A 10,277-nucleotide genomic window follows, 5' to 3' on the forward strand; every position below is an offset into this window, starting at 1 on the left:
GTTTTTTTTTTTGTGTGTGTGTGTGTGTGTGTGTGTATGTGAGTGAATTGATTTGTTTTTTGTTTTTATTTTTTTTTAGCTCCCACCAATAAGTGAGAACATGTGGTATTTCTTTTTCTCTGCCTGACTCGTTTCACTCAGTATTATTCTTTCAAGGTCCATCCATGTTGTTGCAAATGGCAGTATTTCATTCATTTTTATAGCTGAGTAGTATTCCATTGTGTAGATATACCACATTTTCTGTATCCACTCATCCGATGATGGACATTTGGGTTGATTCCAGCTCTTGGCTATTGTGAAGAGTGCTGCAATGAACATTGGGAAACAGGTATACCTTCGACTTGATGTTTTCCATTCCTTTGGGTATATTCCCAGCAGTGGGATAGCTGGGTCGTATGGTAGATCTATCTTCAGCTGTTTGAGGAACCTCCAAACCATTTTCCATAGGGGTTGCACCATTTTGCATTCCCACCAACAATGTATAAGAGTTCCTTTTTCTCTGCAACTTCGCCAGCATTTATCGTTCAAAGTCTTTTGGATTTTAGCCATCCTCACTGGGGTGAGATGGTATCTCAGTGTGGTTTTGATTTGCATTTCCCGGATGCTGAGTGATGTTGAGCATTTTTTCATATGACTGTTGGCCATTTGCATATCTTCTTTAGAGAAATGCTTACTTAGCTCTTTTGCCCATTTTTTTATTGGGTTGCTTGTTTTTTTCTTGTAAAGTTGTTTGAGTTCTTTATATATTCTGGATATTAGTCCTTTGTCGGATGTGTATTTTGCAAATATTTTCTCCCACTCTGTTGGTTGTCTTTTAGCTCTGTTAATTGTTTCTTTTGCTGTGCAGAAGCTTTTTAGTTTGATATAGTCCCATTTGTTTATTTTTCCTTTGGTTGCCCGTGCTTTTGGGGTTGTATTCATGAAGTCTGTGTCCAGCCCTATTTGCTGAAGTGTTTCTCCTATGTTTTCTTTAAGAAATTTTATTGTTTCAGAGTGTGTATTTAAATCTTTAATCCATTTTGAGTTGATTTTAGTATATGGTGAGAGGTATGGGTCTAGTTTCATTCTCCTGCATATGGATATCCAGTTCTCCCAGCACCATTTGCTGAAGAGGCAGTCCCGACCCCATTGAATAGGCTTGGTGCCTTTGTCAAAGATCAGATGGCCTTAAGTGTGTGGGTTGATTTCTGGATTCTCTATTCTGTTCCATTGATCAATGTGTCTGTTTTTATACCAGTACCATGCTGTTTTGGTTATTATAGCTTTGTAGTATAGTTTAAAGTCAGGTAGTGTTATGTCTCCAGCTTTATTTTTTTTGCTCAGCATTGCTTTGGCTATGCGAGGTCTTTTGTTATTCCATACAAATGTCTGGAGAGTTCTTTCCATTTCTGAGAGAAATGTCATTGGAATTTTGATGGGGATTGCATTGAATTTATATATCACTTTGGGCAGTATGGCCATTTTCACTATGTTGATTCTTCCAATCCAAGAACATGGGATATCTTTCCATCTTCTTGTATCCTCTCTAATTTCTCTCAGCAGTGGTTTGTAGTTCTTGTTAGAGAGATTTTTCACATCCTTGGTTAGCTCAATTCCTAGGTATTTTATTTTTTTGATGGCTATTGTAATTGTAAATGGGCAGGCTTTCTTGATTTCTCTTTCTGCATGTTCACTATTGAACAATAGATATGCTACTGATTTTTGTGTGTTGATTTTGTATCCTGCTACTGTGCTGAACTCATTTATCAGCTCCAAGAGTTTTTTTGTAGAGGTGTTAGGCTGTTCGATATATAGGATCATGTCATCTGCAAACAGGGACAGTTTGACTTCATCCTTTCCAATCTGGATGCCCTTTATTTCCTTCTCTTCTCTGATTGCTCTGGCTAGTACTTCCAACACTATGTTGAATAGGAGTGGTGAGAGTGGGCATCCTTGTCTGGTTCCTGTTCTTAAAGGAAAAGCTTTCAGCTTTTCCCCATTCAGGATGATATTGGCAGTGGTTTTATCATATATGGCTTTAATTATGTTGAGATACTTTCCGTCTATACCTAACTTATAGAGGGTCTTCGTCATGAACGAGTGTTGAATTTTATCAAATGCTTTTTCAGCATAACCTGACCCCACTAATGTGATGAGTTTAATTTTCCTTCATGCTTTCCATTATGGGATGAATTGGGTCCTCCCAAAATTCATGTTAAAGCACTAACCCTCAGTACCTCAGAATGTGACTATATTTGAAAATAGGGCCCTTGAAGAGGAGATTGAGTTAAAACGAGGCCATTAGGATGAGTCTTAATCCAATTTTACTGGTGTCCCCTATAAGAAGAGGAAATTTGGACACAAAGAGAGAGAGACACCAGAGATGTGTGTGAATAGAAGAAAGACCATGTGAGGATACAGTGAGAAGGAAGCCATCTCCAAGCCGAGGAAAGAGACCTCAGAAGAAATCAAACCTGCTGAGCTGACAACTTGATTTCTAGCTTCGATAACTATGAGTAATGCATTTCCATTGCTTAAGCCACCCATCTGTAGTACCTTGCTATGTCAGCCCTAGCAAATGAATATACTTCTTATTTTTATTCACTCATTCATTTTTTTCCTTCAATCAACAGGCATTATTTTTTCACTTTAATTTTTAATTTGTAAATAATAATTGTAAATATTTACAGGCATAATGTGGTATTTTGATACATGTATACATTGTGAAATAATTAAATCAGGCTAATTATCATACCATTGCCTCAAATATTTATAATTTTTTTATATTGAGAACATTTAAAATCCTCTCTTTTAGCTATTATGAAATATAATGTGAGGTACTGAATAGCAAACTGACAAAGTCCTTGCTATTCTAGGGAAAAAGCCAGCTGGCTTCCCATTTTGCCTGCTCCCTCCCCTTGAGGTCTGACCTTTGATTGAACCCAGGACGCTGAGAGCTTTGTATATGAGAAACTTATGCTCTTTTTTTTTTTTTTCCTTTTTGTCTTTTTTCGTGACCGGCAATGGATCGCAACCCTCAGTGTCGCACCCATACTGGACTGGGACTGGCAACGGGATCGCAACCCTTGGTGTCGTGCCCACACCTCGCTCAGCCAGTGAGCGGCCGGTCTGTATGTGGGATCCGAACCCTCGGCGGGAGCGCTGCCACGCTCCCAAGCAGCACACTGTAGCAGTGCACCACCGGGCCGGCCCCGAGAAACTTATGCTCTTATTTTGTCAATAATTAGTTAGCAATGAACCATCAAGCACCATGGCAGCTGAAGATGTTCTATAAATAGCTTTGTACCAGACCTAACTGATTTAATCAGCACAATTTGTGATTTTCACTGGCTTGTAAAAAGGAACCTAAAATAAACTAGGATGCTTTACAGGTCATCAGCTTGTAAGGTCCTCCTGATCCCATAAAGCGTGTTTCTTCAATTCCCCACCATCTCCCCTTGGGTACTGGTTGGCTACAATATACAGTACATTTTTATTAACTATAGTCACTTTCCTGTGGAATAGAACACCATAACTTATTCCTCCTGTCTGACTTTGCACCCATTGACAAACACCTCCACTTTCCCTATCCACCACCCCGGTCCCCCAGCCTCTGGTAACCAAACTTCTATGAGTTTGACTTTTTTAGATTCTGCATATAAGTGAGGTCATATGATATTTGTCTCTCTGTGCCTGGCTTATTTCACTAAGCATAATATTTCTCTGAGTTCATCTGTGTTGTTGTGAGTGACAGAATTTCCTGGTGTTTTTGTTTGTTTTTTTTAGACTGAATACTATTCCACTGTGTATATATACCACATTTTGTTTATCCATTTATCTATTGATAGACACTTAGGTTGTTTCCATATCTTGGCTGTTGTGAATAATGCTGCAATAAACATGCAGGTGCAGACATCTCTATGGCATACTAATTTTAGTTCCTTTGGGTATCTACTCAAAGGTATTACTGAATCATACAGCAATTCTATTTTTAGTTTTTTGAAGAACTTCCATACTGTTTTCAAAATGGCTACATTAATTTGCAATACCACCAACAGTGTATGAGGGTTCCCTTTTCTCCACATCTTCACCAATATTTATCTTTCATCCTTTCTATAATAGCCAATATAACAGCTGTGTGGTGATATCTTATTGTGGTTTTAATTTGCACTTCTTTGATGATGAGCATTTTTCCTGTATCTGTTGGCCATTCATTTGTATGTCTTCTTTTGAGAAATATCTATTCAAGTCCTTTGCCCATTTTTCATAGGGTTATTTATTTTCTTGTTATTGAGTAGTCGGAGCTCTTTCTATATGTTGGATATTAGTTCCTTATCTCATGTATGATTTGGAAATATTTTCTTCCAATTCATGGGGTGTCTCTTCAATCTATTAGTTGTTCGTTTTACTGTAAGGAAGTTGTTTTTTTAGTTTTATTCAATCTCATTTGTTTATTTTTGCTTTCATTGCTTTTGTTTGTAGGCTCATATCCAAGAAATATCTGCCCAGACCAAAGTCATAGAGCTTTTTCCCTATGTTTTCTTCCAGTAGTTTTGCAGTTTCAGGTTTTAATTCATTTTGAGTTGTTTCTTATATAAGGAGTGAGATAAGGATTCATTTTTTAATTTTTCTATATGCAAATATACAGTTTTCCCAACACCATTTATTTAACAGACTGTCCTTTCCCATGTGTGTTCTTGATATCTTTGTTGAAAAATCAATGGACCATAGAGTTGGTGGTTTATTTCTGGGATCTCTATCCCATTTCATTGGTCAAGGTGTCTGTTTTTATTCCAGTGCCATGCTTTTTTTGTTACTATAGCTTTGTAATGTGTCTTGAAATCTGTTAGAGTGGTATTTCCAGCTTTGCTATTTTTTGTGAAGATTGCTTTGGCTATTCAGGGTTTTTTATGGTTCCATACAAATTTTAAGATTGCTTTTCTGTTTCTATAAAGAACAATGCTAGAAATTTGATAGAGATTTCATTGAATCTGTAGGTCAGTTTAGGTAGTGTGAATATTTTAACAGTATTAATCCTTCCAAGCCATGAATATGAGATATCTTTTATTTATTTGTGTCATCCTCAATTTCTTTCATCAATGTTTTATAGTTTTCAGTGTATAGATATTTTATTTCCTTGGTTAAATTTACTCTTAAGTATATTTTATGCTATTGTAAATAGAATTGTTTTCTTAACTTCTTTTTCAGATAGTTTGTTCTTACTGTATGCAAACACTACTGATTTTTATATTTTTATTTTATATCCTACAACTTTACTGAATTTATCAGTTTTAACATTTTTATTAGTGGAGTCTTTAGGATTTTCTATATATAAGATCATGTCATCAACAAATAGAGACAATTTCACTTCTTCTTTTCCTATTTAGCCTTTTCCTATTTGGATACTTTTTCTTTCTTCCTCTTGCCAAATTTCTCTGGCTAGGACCTCCAGTACTATAATGAATAGAAATGGAGAGAGTGGACATCCTTGTCTTGCATCATGGTCCACGGTCATTCTGGCCCTGGGCTGCAACCCAAAACATATGAAGTAGAACTGTGGCCACCTATCCTCCTTTCTCACACACCTCCTAGGAGACCCCTGGCTCTGCACCAATGTGGGAATGGCATTTGGAGGGCCAGAGTCTTCTTGAAACAGCAAAAAAGGAACAAAAGAAGAATCATCCAAATATCCCCATTCTAGCCTTGAGCAGGTTGCAGAGTGGTCTTTCCATATATTATTCCATCAGAGCCATTGGAACAAGCCATTGGGACAAGCCATTACTTTTTTCTTTTTTGAACTTCCAGGGCACAAAATCACATAACTTGCTCAGTTCAAGGCAAAACTAGACAAGAATCTCATGTCATTTTGTTTCATTTTATTCTTTTTCTCTCTCATCACACTTTCTTTCTCCCCCTTTCTTCTCACCTAAATGCATCCATCTTAGTGTATCTCATGTAGATCCTTCCAAACAACTTTCCCTACTGTAACTTAATTTCTGCTGAAAAAAAAAATCTAATGCTATTGTGTGCACTCTCAATTTACAGAAATGCTGTTATGCTACACTCTCATTGCTTCTTGTTTTTTTAATTCACTGCTACATCTGAAATCTATATGTGTTGTCTGCATGTAAATCTAGTTGCTTCTTTCTGACTATGGTTACAGTTCAATCACAGGCATTTGTCACCCTTGACTTCTTTCCCCAAGGGGGCATGAAGGCCCCAATCCAGGAACGTACTCATACATTTCTCCTGACAGATTTATGGAAGAAATTCTTTGGGCTATATTTTTTAGAGTGAGATTGAATGATTAATGTTCCCTTAGCCAGATTGCATCAGTCTGCTCATGCCACATTCCTGCCAGCACTGAATTCAAACAAAATTTTAATTTACACTAAGCTAATTGTTATCTGATGGTATGCATTTGTATTTCCCTGCTAACAAGTAAGGCTAAATATCTATTCATTTTTTTATTGAAACAAAATTGATTACACATAAGATACAGAATTGAATATCAAAATCTGTGTACAATATGTGGTGCTCAAATCAGGTTATAAGTATTTTCATCATTACCCAATGTAATCACTTCTTGAGGCCCTTTACAAATTTCTCTCTAACTCCCTCTCTCTCCGCCTTTCCCACCACTAGGTAATCTCAGTTCTGTTCTCCTCTTTTGAAAGTTCAGTGTATTATTGTGATTGTCATATCTTTATTTCTCTTTTACTTACTTGGTTTTTTTTTCTTAGCTCCCAGTTATGAGTAAGGACATGCAGTATTTTTCTTTCTGTGCTTGGCTTGTTTCACTTAACATAATTTTCCCTAAGTTCATCCATGTTGCTGAGAATAGCAGAAGTCCATTATTTTTTATGGCTCAGTAGTATTCCATTATGTATAATACCAATTTCAGTTGTCCACTGATGGACATTTAGGTTGTTTCCAAGTCTTGGCTACTCTAAATAGAGCTTCAATAAACATGGGAGTACAAGTATCCTTTTGACATGATGATTTCCATTCCTTTGGATATATACCCAGCAGTGGGATTGCTGGATTGTATGATAGTTCTATCCGCAGTAGTTTGAGAAAACTCTATACTGCTTTCCATAATGGCTATACTAATTTACAGTCCCATCAACAGTGTATAAGTGTTCCTCTTTCTCCACATCCACACCAGCATTTGTTATTCTCTGTCTTTTCAATAACAGCCAGTCTAACTGGGGTGAGATGATATCTCAGTGTGGTTTTGATTTCCATTTCCCTGATGGTTAATGATGTTGAGCATTTTTTCATGTGTATGTTAGCCATTTGCATATCTTCCTTTGAGAAATCTTCATTCAGCTCCTTTGCCAATTTTTAAATCTGGTTACTTGTGTTTTTATTGTTAAATTGTTTGAGTTCCTTCTATATTCTAGATATTAATCCCTTGTTGGATGCATAGTTTAAAAATATTTTCTTCCATCTAACAGTTTCCTCTTTGAATTTGTTGATTGTTTCCTTAGCTGTACCAAAGCTTTTTAGTTTGATATGATCCTTTTGCTTATTTTTTTATTATTTTGCCTGTGATTTTGAGGTCTTATTCATGAAGTCATTGCCCAGTCCTGTACCCTGAAGTGTTTCCCCAATGTTTTTTTTCTACAAGTTTTATAGTTTCAGGTCTTATACTTAAGTCATTAATTCATTTTGAGTTGATTTTGATATATGGCAAGAGGTACAGGTCTAATTTCATTCTTCTACATATGGGTGTACAGTTGTTCCAGCACTGTTTATTGAAGACACAGTCTTTTCTCTAATGTATGTTCTTGGTACCTTTGCCCAAGATCAGTTGGCTGCAAGTACACGGGTTGGTTTCTGGGTTCTCTGTTCTCTTCCATTGGTGCAAGTATCTGTTTTTATGTCCCTAACATGCTGTTTGGGTTATTGTGGCTTTGCAGTATTATTTGAAGTCAAGTAGTGCAATGTCTCCAGCTTTTTTATTTATTTGTTTGATTTTGCATGTGTGTGCTCAGGATTGCTTTGGCTATTTGTTGTCTTTTGTTGCTCCTTATGAATGCTAGGATTGCTTTTTCTATTTCTGTTAAGAATGTCATTGGTATTTTGAAGGGGATTTCATTGAATCTGAAGATCACTTTGGGTACAATGGACATTTTCACATTTTAATTACTCCAATTCAAGAGCGCAGAATGTCTTTCCATCTTTTTTGTGTCTTCTTTAATTTCTTTCCACAATGATTTGTAGTTCTCATTGTAGAGAACTTTCACCTCTTAGGTTTAGTTTATTCATAGGTTTTGTTGTTGTTGTTGTTGTTTTGGTGAATATTTTAAATGTGCTTGCTTTTTTTTTTTTTTTTTTTTTTTCCTTTTTTGTTTTTTTCATGACCGGCAACGGATCACAACCCTCAGTGTCGCGCCCATACCGGACCGAGACCGGCAACGGGATCGCAACCCTCAGCGTTGAGCCCGCACCTCGCTCAACCAGTGAGCAGCCGGTCTGTATGTGGGATCTGAACCCTCGGCGGGAGCGCCACCACGCTCCCAAGCGGCGCACTGTAGCAGTGCGCCACCGGGCCGGCCCAATGTGCTTGCTTTTTGATTTCTTTTTCTGTTTGTTCATTATTGGAGTATAAAACTCTTCTGATTTTTGCATGTTGACTTTGTATCCTGCACTTTTACTGAAATCATTTATCAGCTCTAAGAATTTTTAGGTAGAGTCTTTGGGCTTTTCTACATATAGGATCATGTCATCTACAAATAGGTACAATTTTACTACATCTTTTTCAATCTGGATGTCCTTTATTTCTTTCTCTTGTCTGATTGCTCTGACTAGTACTTCCAATGCTGTGTTAAATAGAAATGGTAAGAATGGCATTCCTGTTCCTGTTCTAAATGGAAAATCCCATTCAGGAAGATTATTTACAATGGGATTGTGGCATATGGCTTTTATTGGGTTGAGAAACTTTCCTTTTATACCTAATTTGCTGAGAGTCTTTATTATGAATGGATGTTGAATTTTGTCAAATGCTTTTCAGCACCTGTTGAGATAATCATATGGTTTTTATCTTTGATCTTTTGGATGTGGAGTATCACGTTTAATGACTTGCATATATAGAATCATTCATGCATCCATGGAATGAATCCCATTTAATCATGCTGGTAAAAATTTTGATATGTTGCTGTATTCTGTTTGCTAATACTTTGTTGAGAATTTTTAGATCTATGTTCATCAAGGATATTGGCCTCTAATTTTCTGTAATTTTCTTTTTTTGTTGTATCTCTGTTTGGTTTTGGTATCAGGATGATGCTGGCCTCATAGACTGAGTTTGGGAGAATGGCCTCTGTTTCAATTTTTTGGAATAGTTTGAAGATAATTGTTATTAATTCCTCTTTAAAGGTTTGGTGGAATTCAACAGTAATGCCATCCAGTCCTGAGCTTTTCCTTGTTGGTAGGCTTCTGATTACTGCTTCAATCTCATTACTTGTTATTGGTCTGTTCAAGTTTTCTATTCTTGGTTTAATATTGCTAGCTTGTATGTGTCCAGAAATGTATCCATTTCTGCCAGGCTTTCAAATTTGTTGGCATACAGTTGTTTATAATAGTCTCTAATGATTCTTTGTATTTTTGTGATATGAGTTGTAATGTCTCCTCATTCATTTCTGATTTTTGTTATTCGGGTCTCTCTCTTCTTTTTTTAGTTAGCCTAACTAATAGTTTGTCTATTTGGTTTATCTTCTCAAAAACCAACTTCTTTCATTATCTTTTGTATTGTTTGGGGGGTGGGGGTTATTTTATTTAATTATACTCTGATCTTAATTATTTCTTTTCATCTACTAATTTTGGGATTGTGTTATTGTTGTTTTCCTAGTTGTTTGTGGTGTAGCATTAAGTTGTTCATTTAAAATCTTTCTGTTCTTTTGATGTAAGCATTTATTGCAATAAACTTCCCCCTTAGTACTGCTTTTTCAGTATCCTATGGGTTTTGGTATTATCTGTCTTATTTTCATTAGTTTCAAGAAATATTTTGATTTCCTGTTCTTTCTGAGGCCCATATGTCATTCAGGAGCATGTTATTTAATATCTGTGTATTTGTATAGTTTACAGAGTTTTGCTGGTTACTGATTTCTTGTTTTAATACATGTGGTCTAAAAAGATACCTGAAATGATTTCAATTTTTTAAAAATTTGTGACATAATATGTGGTCTATCCTGGAGAATGTTTCATGTGCTGATGAGAAGAATGTATATTCTGTGGTTGTTGGACAAAATGTTCTGTAGATGTCTGCCAAGTCAAATTAGTCTAAATAGTAGTTC

This window comes from Galeopterus variegatus, unplaced genomic scaffold (assembly GCF_000696425.1).
Source record: "Galeopterus variegatus unplaced genomic scaffold, G_variegatus-3.0.2 Scaffold4859, whole genome shotgun sequence".
In the NCBI taxonomy this organism is placed as follows: Eukaryota; Metazoa; Chordata; class Mammalia; order Dermoptera; family Cynocephalidae; genus Galeopterus; species Galeopterus variegatus.